Below are 14,440 nucleotides of genomic sequence, written 5' to 3'. Positions count from 1 at the left end.
ATGTGATTACAAATTAACAGCGTCACAGTTAAACAATGGTGACATTCCTTGAATCCCTTGGTGAAAATGATTATATTTAAAGAAATAGTATATGAGTTAATATAAATAAGGAAAGAGGACCAATTTGATACTAACAGGTAAATAGCTATAAAAGGGTAGCTATGTAAGGGTGAGACTCATTAATCTGTGCTAATGCTTTGTGAAGTTGAAAACCCTCTCTCTTTCACACATTGAACATGAAAAATAAAATAACTTTCCTGGCCATACTAGTTCATGTCAGTCTATTTAGACAGTGTCTTTTACAGTCATATTATCTATTATTCTACCTATTTATGCATTCATCCAAGAATGTGTACTGAGTGCTTGATATATACTAGATATTCTGCTGACATTGATGGTAGTGTGGTGTGTAAGACAGGAAAGGTCTTCATCTTTAAGGTGTTTCCTGTTTAGTGAGAAGACAGGAAACTAAATGAGCAATTACCAGGAGATTTGTGATTCTATGTCAGAAGAATAAGATACCATGGATGTGGTTAAAGATGGATCAGAATCAATCCCAGAGAAAGTAATATTTAAGGGATACATATTTTATGCATATGAGGCAGATAAAAGGATGATTTTTACCTAGATTTCATAACAGTAATAAGACCTAACTATTTACATGTATACTGTTTGATTATTTACACTGTATCTTCAAATTTATTGTCAAACTAGATGTCCTAACCTCCATGAGAGAATTGGGATTATTATCAAGTGAAAGACCTAAGAGAAAAGAAGCCCAGAAAAGGTAAAGAAGGCAAGACTTGAAAACTGAAAAGTGTCAGAGGTCCAACTTAGGGTCAGGATTTGAATTTTGTTTACAATGATAATCCAACAAAACCTGATGAAGAAATTAGCTCACCCATTCTCAGGCCTGATTTAACCAGAAAATTCCTTCTCTAGGAAGGTACATTCTATGAGCTATTTTAACCAGATGCCTAAGTTTACGTTTTGCTCAAAATTAAAGGGGAATTTTTCTTATGCAAGAGAATGTAACATCAATAGAAGTATGGGACTTTGCTTCATAAACAAGTGGTACTCTTACACACTGGATAATAAAAGCTCCTAAGAGGACATATCAGACCTCTTCATCAATATAGCCAGGTAACCATGATTTTCTCAGCTTTGATATCATGGAACAGCAGCATAAAGGGCTAAGAGTAAAAAGGCTCTTATTTAAAACACAAATATCCGTGACAGTAGCAGCAGTATGTAACATAGAACTGGCCAGGGGAAGTGGTTTTTGAATAATTGTTTCTAATGCATTTCCCTGCACTGACAGTATTAAATATCTGTCTGGCAGAAACTCACAAGTAGTCCCGTGTCTTGAACATTTCCATAAATCAGCAGTATTGCCTTGGAAACACTCAGTTTCCCAGCACCCTCCATTACAGTGAAGCAGCTTGGGGCTGAATAACAGGCAGTTAACTGGAACTCTGGTCGTTTGCCTCGTTCTGCTACCCTGCACCAAGCTTTTTTTGTTTGAATCAATTCCCCATCTTCCAGTGCTGAAATAGAAATTGGTGTTTCCAAGAATCTCTATGACCAAATCTCTATGTTTGCAGAGATGGTGATCGCTATATTCATGGTTACATACACCAAACAAAACATTCATTAATAGCATTTATTGAACAATTATTTAGCTTCTCCTTTTGCCAGGCTTGGTGCTTCACATGGAGACAGGCACAGTCCCATATTCTAGAGAATCGATTTTGATCCCATAGTCACACAAATACATGTAGAGTTCTATAAGACATATAGTATTACAGTGTCTGGTGTTTAATCCATTTGGAGTTTATTTTTGTGTATGGTGTTAGCGAGTGTTCTAATTTCATTCTTTTACACGTAGCTGTCCAGTTTTCCCAGCACCACTTATTGAAGAGGCTGTCTTTTCTCCATTGTATATCCTTGCCTCCTTTATCAAAGATAAGGTGACCATAGGTGCATGGGTTTATCTCTGGGCTTTCTATCCTGTTCCATTGATCTATCTTTCTGTTTTTGTGCCAGTACCATACTGTCTCGATTACTGTAGCTTTGTAGTATAGTCTGAAGTCAGGGAGTCTGATTCCTCCAGCTGCATTTTTCTTTCTCAAGATTGCTTTGGCTATTTGGGGTCTTTTGTGTTTCCATACAAATTGTGAAGTTTTTTTGTTCTAGTTCTGTGAAAAATGTCATTGGTAGTTTGATAGGGATTGCACTGAATCTGTGGATTGCTTTGGGTAGTATTGTCATTTTCACAATGTTGACTCTTCCAATCCAAGAACATGGTATATCTCTCCATCTGTTGGTCTCATCTTTAATTTCTTTCATCAGTGTCTTATAGTTTTCTGCATACAGGTCTTTTGTCTCCTTAGGTAGGTTTATTCCTAGGTATTTTATTCTTTTTGTTGCAATGGTAAATGGGAGTGTTTTCTTAATTTCACTTTCAGATTTTTCATCATTAGTGTATAGGAATAGAAGAAATTTTTTATCTGAATAGCTTATTTATCTGAATATCTGCGGATTGAGCTGACTTTCATCACAGGCCTATGCGACAATACCATCTGGGCTTATTCCTCAGTTCTACTTTGTTGGCTTCATTCTCAGACAGGCTCACTGTGTTACACTTAAGCTTATGTGCCATGTTCTTTGTTTTCGTCGTATTTTCAAATGAGGTCTTCACACTTCAAAAGTCTAAGGACTGCAGATCTAAAGATGGAGGCTCTGCATAAACTGAGAGAGGTGTTGTGCTGATACAGAAGAAGTGAGAAGTTCCACAGATACCTGGGTAAGTGTTTTTCTTCTCATTCAATAATCAGTATGAAATGGATGGGAAATCAAGTAAGTGCTGCATCTTTAAATCACATTGTGAGTTCTGAGAGACAAACAACCCAGGGTATTTTTCATAAAACCTGGAGAAAACTTTCATGTTTTCCCCAATTAGTTGTAAAGGGCTTCCTGATTTGTCAAATTTAGAAATTCAGGTCTACCATTTCTTCTTCTCTCTCTCGTTCCCTTCTTTTGTTCCTTCTTCCTTCCCTTATCAATGTGTATTGATGTAATGTTTTGCTTTCAATAGCTGCATAATATTTTATAATATCAATTTATCAATTATTATATATAATTTATTATATATATATTTATTATATATATTATATATATTTATATATAATTTATTATATATTTTATATATATAATATATATATATTATATATATTATATATAATAAATTATTATATATAATTTATCCACTGTTTCCTTATTTATGTATAATCTTAATTTATTTTGCTTCCATAAAAATACCAAACTAAATACATTTCTTTATATATAAATCCTGAAGTACCACTGTTATATCTGTAGGTTAGATTTGCCACATGAAGTTTGTTGGAAATATTGCTTGAGCAAGACAACATCCTTTCACAAAGACTATATATAGTTTTATTAAAGTTATGACTTCCTTTCAATAAAATGTTGTTATTTCTTAAACTCCAAAGAATTTAATTTCCAAGGATGATCCAAAAGATGAGTATTTAGAGTCAATGAGGTGGTTTCATTAGAGTGTTTTAGCAAAAGTTTCAAACTGGCTCTTTGCTTATTGCCGGGCAAAGGGCATTAGCTCTCTTCCTTTTGACACTTTACTTCAGGATCTGACCAATTTCTCACTTTGGACAAATAAAATAAATGAATGCTTGTGGGTTTTTTTGTTTGTTTGTTTTTGTTTTTTTAAATTTAGTGTCTTTCTTAGGATAAATTTATTTTAAAGAGGGGATCATTGTACCATTCACCCATTTCATGTGAGATTGCCTTGTATGCTCATATCACAAAATTCTATACTCTCACATATAATTCTCAGAAGACAAGCAGCTCAGATTATCCAGCTCCTAACTTCCATGCCCATTCCTGATGCCCTCATCTGTTTTGAACACTTCATTTTTCTCCCATAATACTAATGATGCAATCAATATTTGGAACACTTCACGTGCTTATCTCATTTCATCTTCTCACAACAGTTATCTGATACCGGTAGTCTTACAATTCCCAGTTTAAATGTAGGAAGATTAACACAGTTATGTAATTTGCTCAGGGTCAGACTTAGTAGGCTGTGGAGCCTGGATTAAGCTTATGAAATATAGGCTAGAGCCTCTACACTTAATTTCTAAGAATTGCTTCTTGGAACAATGTTGACTTCCAGTAGGTACCAAAAATCAGCATCATTCAGAGAGGCTTAAGAAAGGTTTACATAATTTGCAATGAAGAAGGGCAACAGGGACCTCTCAGCTTATAAAAACAATCCATGTCTCCTTGGTCAGTTGGTTTTGAGATGGATGTGGAGAAAGATAATTTATTAGGTCCCAGCCTCCATCAGTTTGTTAAGTGTATAATCACAGATCTGCATTTCTAGGGCTACCATAGATAGAACTTGTAATTAGTCTGGATTGACAGCAACAAAATGACCTTTTTTATACCTTCAAGAGCCAATCCACCACTGTCCAAACCCAAGAGGGATCATGAAAGGGTGGGCAGTTGCCAAAAAAAACCTGATCTAGAAGGAAGTTAAGTAGGCATTTTAAGTTTTCTATTGCTTTGGTCTTGAACTACTTGGATTACCTTACTCTGGTCCTGATTGAACAAATGCCCTTCCACTCAGATTAAGGCTTATTTCTGGTTATTAAAAACCACAACACCTCTTGGCTCTGTTGTAGCCTCAATTTCCAAATTCAACGTTTCTCTGGACATTTAAACTTTAGCCATACTGCCCTGTGCCTCTGTTTGGACTTTCAGCTGCTATACGGTCAATTATTTCTAGTTGCTGCCAATAACCCAGGCTTAGGAGATGACTGTGCAAAGACTGCTGACCTGCACTATCTGGTCCTCTTAGGTCTCTTACTCAATCCTGATTTCTAGGTACTCCAAGCAAAGCTTCTGAGTCGGTGAACACATCTACATGCTGAGAGAGTGGCGTGCCCTAACTCTACAGGGACAGAGCACCTGTTCTCAAGACACTTCTGGACCTTGCCCTATGAATCTCTTCATCTGGCTGTTCATTCATAGTCTTTAGCATATTCCAGAATTCATGCTAAGAATTTAATAAGCACTGTCACATTTGATGCTCAGGAAAATTCTGTGAGGTCAGTTCACTCATTATAACCACTATGAAGATGAGAAAACTAAAGGTCAGAGATGTTAAGCAGCATTTCTAAGGTCTCACGGCTGGTGAACAGTGAAGCAAGAATTTGACTCCAATACTCTCAACCTTGACATTTACTCAGGACAAGGAATATGCATATATAATTTTCTACACATAGATAATATATAGGTCATTCTAAAAAGTGTATTTCATTCAAAAAATTCCATCCCATAGGTTACAAAGCTTATGAACCCAAAATAGGTATTTTTAAGGAAAAGTATTAGGGAAAACAGATACCCCCAACTTTGCAGTCCATGTCTTGGTGCTCAGGCATCCCTTACTTGGCCACAGAAGAACGTTAAAGAGAAATGGAAAACCCTATTATTTGGCTAACTAAATTTTATGTAGTGAATTAAATACAGTAAATAGATAGTATTTAGCTTCTAAACAATAGCAAAGAGATTTACTTATGGTTGTTCGAAAGGCAACACTTGTAGACATCAATGTAAGATCCCAGGAAGACCAAGAAATCTGAAAAAAAAAAGGTCACATTTTAAAATAAAACCAGAATATCCAAAGCTAGTCCACAAACCTTGATGACTTCTTAGGGCTTCAGGTGTTGGATAATTACCTGAGGAATCCACTTAGCATAACCACCCAGAGGGCTATCATTTGAATTGTCTAAAATTTGATACATTCACTTTTCTTAAAGTTTGAGATAAAATGAAACAGAGTATTGTGAAAAAAAAAATCTCTAATAAGTTCCAATTACCCCTTTGGACAAAAACTCTGCTGCAGAAGGGAATAACAGTTTCTTTATTCCCACATTGTATTAATACTGCAGGTGGGTCAGTTAAAAAGAGCCAATTGCACAGTAATTAACGTTTTTAAGAAGCCAAGTATTTCAGACTTCATTTCAGCTCGGGAGAATGTGCCCATAATAAAAAAGTTCCATATGCTGGCACATGGAGCAGGTCAGGCACTTTGGAGGCAAAAGTCCAAATCAGCAGGTGTGTTACACATTTTCTATTTAACACATTTTTTAAACATGACTTCTCGTGAACTGTCTTCAATCTAATGCTCTATTCACTACTCCTTCTGATTTTGATATGGGTTTGAGTACAATATCTGTGTTGTGTTATGAGGCACATCCAATGTTTTCACCCGTCTTACACGTCTCTTACAATGGATAAGGTAATACCATCAACAATGGCATTTTAATCTCTCCTGTCCAATCTGGATTAAAATGTGCTCTCATCTTTCACCCATATTGCACTAGCTATATGCTTTTGTCTTTCATTCCTCCAATATTGGAAAGCAGGGCACATGTTCTCTTATGATTAATTATTTTGACAATATTTCAGTGACCTCACAGAGTCATTGAAATCATTGCATTCCTGCTTCTGTGTCACTGTGTCACTGAAATATATGTACCTCAATTCATGATTGGGGAAAACAAACAAACAAAAAACTTCCTAACTCAGTCACCATCAGACAACTCTTCTCTGAAGCTGTCAAATCCTATTAAAATAATTGTCCTTTTTTTTTTTTTTTTTACTGTAGCCACTTCAAACACACCTCCCCTAACATTTCTTCCTGAAATCAGTAACAGTGAGGCCGTTTAGATGCATTTTTTTAAGCAAAAGTCCAGAGGGAGCAAGCTGGAGGAATCTATACAGGAAGGAAATACAGAATCTGAAATCACATTTCACTATGACTCATATGAAAAAGACCCAGAATCTTCAGTGAGCAGTTAACAGGCTGCTTAGTGAGTGTTTATGACACGCAGAGCTTTGTGCCCCATCATATACAATCCTCTGGTGAGCCATGCTGCTCAAAGTGGGTCCTGTGTATTGGGGCAGAGACTTGGTAAGGAGATAGGCATAGAAATTGAAAGTTAACACTAGGAACTCTTATATGAATGTAACAGAAATTTTACCTCACTTGAATCTCAAAGTTTTTAAATACTTATATTTTAAACTCTTTGTTGTGTCTTTTTTTCTAATAATTCATTTTTATTGTATTTTATAAACTATTGTTCTGAGAGGGAGTGGAAGAAAAATTGGTCCTTACCACAGATAGTGGGAAAGCACTAAAGAGAATCCGGAGTATTTCTTAATCAGCTTCGTAGTCCTTCACTGCACCCTGAAACACATTTAATAATATGTATTTAATAATAGTTTTGAGAGCCTATTACGTGCCAGTCTCCCTTGATATTTACCACGTGTTACATCATTTTTACTTTATCTCCTATACATCCTGCGATGGTTAATTTTATATGTCAGATTGACTGAGCATGGGATGCCAGATTAAGCATTATTTCTGGGTGTGTCTTTAAGAGTGTTTTTCCAGATAAGATTAGCATTTGAACTGGTGAACTCACTGAAATAAATCACCCTCCCCCAAAGTGGGTAGGCATTATCCAATTCATTGATGGCCTGAATAGGACAAAAAGTGGAAGAAGGGAGAATTCCTTCTTCCCTGCCTTCCTGCTTGAGTTAGGACATCAATCTATTCCTGCCCTTGGATTGAGATTTTTACCATAGGCTCCCCTGTTTCTCAAGTAGATTGTAGGACTTCTCAGCTTCCATTATCATATAAGCTAATTAATCATAATCAGTCTCTCTCTCTCTCTCTCTGTGTATATATATAGTGTATTAATTATATATATATTAATTCTTTTAATTCTATTAATATATTATTAATAATAAATATTATTAATTCTGTATCTTTGGAAAACCCTAATACATATCCCAAGACAACAAGGAAATGAGATGGCTAGAATGCAAGGTACCATTTACATTCATGCCTTGTCATTCCAACATCCTCATCTCTTGCTGGATGAATGAGCTCTACTGATCAGTAGCATGAGAATCACCTGAGCACTGGTTAGAAATGCAGAATCTTAGGGCCCATTCCAGAACTGTTGAGTCTGTATCAGTATTTTTCAAGATTTCTAGGTGATTTGTATGTACATTAAACTTTGAGATGCATTGGTTCAGACTGTTGCAGGGACTCTCAAAAAATGAGACACGTCATCGTCTCTAAGAATGAAACTAACATTAAAAATTTTTATTGCAACGTACAGTGTATTTCATTAGTCAGGGCTTCAGCTCACAAAGAAAAATGCCAGCATACACCTAAGTCCCTAATTTTGATTCATTTCGATTCTAAACTTATTCTCAGCAGTCTTTTGCTATTTGTTTGGCAGAACTTGAAGAGAACAAGAGGAAATCCTAGTGCTTGCCTGGAATTCATATTGGAAGAGATTCAGATATAAATCACCCTGGGCACTTTCAATTTAATATAGGCAAATTCAGTTATTCCATATGAACCCTGATATAAGATAAGAGGGAATTGGGCAAGAGACTTCTCTGGTCAGATTTAGTATTAATTAAAAAAAAAAAAAAGAAGAAAAACAGGGCCTAAAAACCAGTGGAATGAGCATTTGCTTGAAGAGCTCCTAATTCTAGATGTCAGCTACAGAAGATCTTATAATGAAAGAAAGGTTCATTCTTTAATCAATTCATACATGAGGTGTTTTTCTCTCCAACAGAACTAGGAGCTCTTGAAGGATCATGCTAAGTATAATATGTTCCTAAAAACCACTGACTCATAACACCTATTGCTGGTCTCTTCTTCCCCTAGGCTAACTCGTTTCCTTGAATATGTTTCTGCTGTTGCAATTTTCACATCTCCCAGAGAGGCAACATGACATGGGGAAAAGAATATACAATTATTTCTAGAGACAGACAACCTTGGGTTAAATTACCAGCTCTGAGACTTACAAGCCATGAGTCCTTGAGCAATTTGATTAACCTCTACGAACTTCTGTGGTTACATGAATACCAAACTTGCTACGTTGTAAGAATGGCAACTAACACAACAAGATGTTTGGTAAATGACTATGCAGTTACCATATATATATATATATATGTATATATATATATATATGCTTTTTGGCTACACTGAGCTTTGAATTCCACAAATTCTTTATCCCTAAAATCTCTGTTGATTTACACAGCACTTGGATTGATTGTGGAATGGAAGTTGGATGAATAAAATAATGAATGAATAAATGAATAAATGGAATGGAAGGGCTAAACATTAACTGAATTACTCTGATAGAACATAATGCCCACCATTCTTGATTAGTCCTGGAGGTTATCCAGTCTCAGGTATGTTGTTATCCTTACAGTTGTAACTTGATTATAATGCAATTTTACAGTTCCAGTTTATATGTTAACTTCTCCCATTTGAGAAGCCTTTTCTAACCAGGTCAACCATCTTGTTTTTTCCTTCCTGTAAATCTGCATAATCCATATATCTCAAATACTCATTTCATTTCATTCATGTGAATTCAACAGTTATGCTAAACATTGTGTTCTGGGAGTTCCTTGAGGTAGGCTCATTACAACCTTCTTGAAAATGAACCTCAGTGCAAACAGCTTTTCTCTGGGGAATTAGAGCTGTTGATGTTCATGAGTTAGGTACATCTTCCACCTCAGGAAATGGCAATAGCAACGGTCTCTTGAGAGTGAAATACCCTAAGGTTATTACAGCCCAATTCTTGTAAGTTATTTTAAACATTGATTCACAAGCTCAGAAAAATCTTGGCAAGATAGATCAGAACGAGAGTCAGAGTTTGTGTAGGATGTAGCTGTTTGAAAATGAAGAAGCTCAGATAAGATGTAATATAGAGAAAAAAAAAATTCACGAACAGAAATCCTGATGATGGGTGGGAAGTAAGGAATGGGTGTTGAGGAAAGCAATGGAAAAGATGAGGAAGTCTTTTTGTAGCAAAGTACTTAGGAATGACAGACTTATATTGACTAAGCAGAGTAAAAGGTGTGATACACAAACAGCAACTAATTTATGATGAGAAATAAGTAGCAGATAAGGGGCTGTTCTTTGCTATCGAAGCAGGTAGCTGTGCATCTATTTTTGGAAACTTATACTCAATTTTATCCAGCTAATCTCTCACTTTTATTGCCATTATTTTCAAATGTTTTTGAATAAAATATTTAAGACTGGCTGTAATTTGCCTTTCTTGCTGTGGAGGAGGAAGAAATTTTCCTCTACACTTCTAGATTCTTCTGGCTGGTCTAAGAATTAAATGGGCATGAGCCAGATTAACAGGAGAAAATCTAACAAAAGTTTAACAATGTGTATACATGGGAGAGACCCAGGAAAACTAAATAACTCACCAAATACGAGAGACCAGGAAAACTAAGTAACTCACCAAACTAAGTTTTTGTGTGTGTTTTTTTGTTTGTTTGTTTTGTTGTTGTTGTTGTTTTGGCCAAAATGGCCAAAGCCCTCACCTTAAACACCATCATCAGCTAAAGATAAAAGAGGATGTTGGCAGGTAATGGTTTGGGACTTCAAAGGGGAGGAAGGCAATTTACATGGAGATGGAAAAACAAAGGTTTGGTAAACAAATGTTTGTCGGGCCAGTCAGAGACAATGAGACACAGGGAGGAACTTTAACACACAGAGTTTGCTAGGTTCCTCCCTGTCTACACACCTAGTTCATACTAGAGCTCTCTACAGTCATAGCTCCCTTCTGGGGACATGTTCTCCATCTACATTATTTTAGGCAGTTGGAGGAAGGTCAAAGGCTCATCCTGAGTCTTTGGGGCTTGAAAAATAATCAGCCTAAATAAATCCTGTGCCAAAGAGACACAATTTGAGGTGGTAAATTTTGCTTCCCTACATCTCCTCAACTCCTATCCTTCACCACACACTCCCCACCCAGCCTGAAACTATATTTGGTGTCAATTTCAAGTTATTGCATTGCCTTAACTGACCACACTCTTTTATTTCCCCTTGGTGCTAAATACTGTGATAATTAAATGAGGCAATTAACTGCTTAGTTCATTGTCCTTTGTATAGTCCAGGAGTTGGCAAACTTTTACTACATAATAAACATTTTAGTGTATGATAAGGGCCTAAGGTCTTTGTTGCAACTACTGAACTCTGCCATTGCCATGTAAAGGTAGCCATCAGCAATATGTAAACAAATGATTATGACTGTGTTCCAATAAAGCATTGTTTACAAAAACAGATAGCTAGCACGCCTAGCTCGGATATGACTCAGATTCTCTGGTTTACTGACCTCTTGTATGGTGTCTGGTACATAATAAGTGCCCAATAAATATAAACTCTGTGCGCTACCAGTTCCCTCCTTTAGAATGGTATTCTCCCCCTGTCTCTCCTGTTCTTCTAGGGAAATCCTACTAATTTTTCTCATGTGAATCCTTTCTCCAGGTAGATTTTCCACTATTATTTTTATTATTATAACCCCAAATTTAATCCTATTTATTGATGTTTTCAATGTGCCAGGTACCATACTCACTGCTTTAAAAGTATTATCTTAATGCCATCTTCACAAAGCACCATGCAGTTAATATCATGACCATTTTCACAGAAAAAGAAGTTATTGTGTAGAAAGATTAAGTAATGTACCCAAAGGCACTCACCTTGTAAATACTCCTTTCTTTGTGCACCCACTACCAAATAAAATGTGTGTTATCTATTAATTACATTGGTTGGTCATTAAGGTAAGTTTACTCTCTCTGTCTTCTTGGCTGTGTCTGAAGGCAAAGTTCTCAGTTTGTGTAAATGAATTTTGACATTTGTTTCAAGATTTTTCCCAGTTCCTGATTTCTCCCCATTCAAGGTCAAAAGCTCCTGAAATCCATAATTAAATACATAAACTCAATTAGGGTTTTCCAAGGAATAACAATAGAAGATACAAAGAAAGGTTATGAGACAAGAAGGATAAAATGAGAAGATCTAACATGCATCAAACATAGATATGCATAGAATAAAATGAATGAACGTGGGAGAGGCAATATTTTAAAAAGAGAGAGAAAAATTAGAAGAAAATTTTTAAGAACTCATAAAAGTCCTATATCTTCTAATTCAGGAATCATAATGAAATCTAAAGTAAGGACAATAAAAATAATCTAAAAAAGATTTATTGTAGGAAATGTTCAAAACCAAAAGACAAAGAAAAACTCTTATATGAAGGGAGAAAAAGACTGATTATATATAAAGCAGCAACTATTAAGCTGATACACATTCATCAAGTGAAAAATTTTAAACCAGAAAGTAAAATAATATTTTCCAATTGCTGAGAGAAAATAACTCTCAACCTAGAATCGTATCTTCCAGCTAAAATACGATTGGAGAATAAAACGAAAAGAAAATGATCTGAGAAGTTAGGTATTGACTGTACAACACTTTAGCAGTATATTCGAATTTAGGACTTTGCAACTTATAAAAACCTGAAATGTTGAACAAAAATAGCATGTATGAAGGGAATAAGAAGATTGAAATTTAGATGTTCAAAATCCTCATATTATTTGGAAGCAGGATCACAAAATTGAATACATTTAGACTTTGTTAAATCAAATATCCATGCTCTCATTTTAATAACTAAAGAAATAAATAAAATAGTAAATAAAAATAAACATGCATAACTTCAAAATGTATAAAATGGGAAAAATTTAATTAAAAATTTCAATTCAGTATAAAGCAGAAAGCAGAAAAGAATATATAAAATAATTTCTACTACAAATGGTAGTCACAAAATGAGTCTGTCCTAAATCCTCATCTCTTTTGCTCACTTTTGACCTGCACTGGTGTATCTCAATGGCAAATACTTTTTCTCCTTTCTCCTTAGACATCAGGAGCAAACCTTATGCTAACTGGATCTAGCTTCTGCTTTGCTTGGCTCAGGCTAGTCCATCCAGCTCTAAATAATTAAATATATAAGTTCCAGAGTCACATAAACCTTAGAGGATGTTGGACACTTAAAGCTTTGTAACAATGAGGATTGAGATCAGAAAGCTCCTATATTTTCTCATCCACTTTAAACTCTGAAATTCTATCTCAAAGATTCCTTCACTCAGCAAAGGGGAAATTGACAGGATTGCTGTCAAGGTCTATTCCAGGGAAGGAAGCATTTTCACCTTTTCAAAACCTCTTCCTGGTGTTAAGTGAGTTTCTTCTTACCTCAGAAGTTGGCCTAATTGATATTTCTGCAGCACTCACATCATCTCTCCTTTTCTCTACTTTCCTCCATCCTAGAAACCTTTTGAGAGGCAGGAGAATGATGAAAGAGATGGGGCCAGTACTCTCAGAGATGGGTTGAGGCAATGGGTAAATTTGAATTTAGATTCTATTTTTCCCAGACCCTATGCTCATTTTACCTCTTCTGGCTTCAATCCCAGCTCCTTGTTCTTGTTTTATTTCCCTTCTGCTGTTTCTTTCCTTGAGTTGCATTTCTTATGCCAGGTGGGAACAACAGCTGAGCACCGTGGAGGCGTGAGATATGGAGGGCTGGATGAGGCTGCTAATGATGTACTCTGGCAAAGCAGTTCCATTCCAGCCTCAGTGATGGCATAGCTGGAGAAAACCCCACAAAAGTGCTCAACTTTTCTCATGAGTCTGCAGTTTCTTCTGAAAAAGTGAGATTCGATCAAATGGTACAGTAAGACATCTGTTTCCTCCAGCAGTGACTTCCAGACAGGGTAACATGATATTGATATTAAAGAGGGCGCAAGACCAGTTCCTTACTGAACTGATCTAAGTTCTGATTGCAGTTTTTAGTCTTATTTGAAAGTGTATGCACACTACAAGAAAATTCAGGGAGGATGTGAAAGGTCATGCATTTGCTTGTCAACAAATATTTGTGAATATTTACCAAAAATGTCATGAATTTGCTTAGCAATGAAATGTCTATTATGTACCAGGCAGTTTGCTAGGCTCCACCATCATTATTTATTTGCGGGCCACAGAGAATTGTAGCTAAACTCGTGTGCATGTCTTCCTGAGTTATGGGAAATATTTCCTATGAGATTCACATTTCTCAAGAGGAGAATGGCATACAATGCAATCATTAAGTTGCTGAAGCCACTTGAACATCTATCTGCAAGATGACTTGCACATGACAAGGGCATCAATGACACATCATGGCTTTGGGATAATGTCCTGGGACATTTACTGGTTGTCATGTGCAGAGATCTCTTATCAACTTAGTGGTGATATTAACAGAAACATAAGGAAAAGTAGTGCACTTATTTTTCTAAAATAAAGTTTATAGAGAAATGACACAGTTAAATCTAAATGATGAATAAATAATAACTCTACACCATTTTGCCTATTGACATTTCAAAAGCAACTTACTTATTTAAACTGGACTCATTAGAGTCTTTTAGAATAGCTAACACATATCAACAACACCCAAAGAGTCATAGGAACATTAAACCAGAAGTGTAATTTATC

The 14,440-nt window shown here is 35.8% G+C and overlaps 1 protein-coding gene across 10 annotated transcripts in view; it reads right to left on the bottom strand.

Annotated features, from left to right (window-relative positions):
- Positions 1-13,940, bottom strand: part of LRRC4C (leucine rich repeat containing 4C) — a 1,468,103-nt gene extending 1,454,163 nt beyond the window's left edge. For 7 of the 10 annotated variants that reach the window (XM_079929005.1, XM_079929001.1, XM_079929003.1 and 4 more), the window contains exons 1-3: positions 11,629-12,040; positions 7,220-7,291; positions 5,614-5,677 (exon numbers count right to left, since the gene is read on the bottom strand). The gene's annotated coding sequence lies outside the window, so the exon portion shown is untranslated. Of the gene's footprint in view, positions 1-5,613; positions 5,678-7,219; positions 7,562-11,628; positions 12,041-13,168 lie in introns of those variants that run through there. The other 3 variants (XM_079928999.1, XM_079929000.1, XM_079929002.1) reach the window with 3 other exon arrangements.
- Positions 13,941-14,440: the final 500 nt, after the last annotated feature.

Source organism: Stenella coeruleoalba, assembly GCF_951394435.1.
Source record: "Stenella coeruleoalba genome assembly, chromosome: 8".
NCBI classification, from domain to species: Eukaryota; Metazoa; Chordata; class Mammalia; order Artiodactyla; family Delphinidae; genus Stenella; species Stenella coeruleoalba.
Note: the sequence above shows the minus strand (reverse complement) of the source record. Positions and strands in the feature narration are given on the sequence as shown.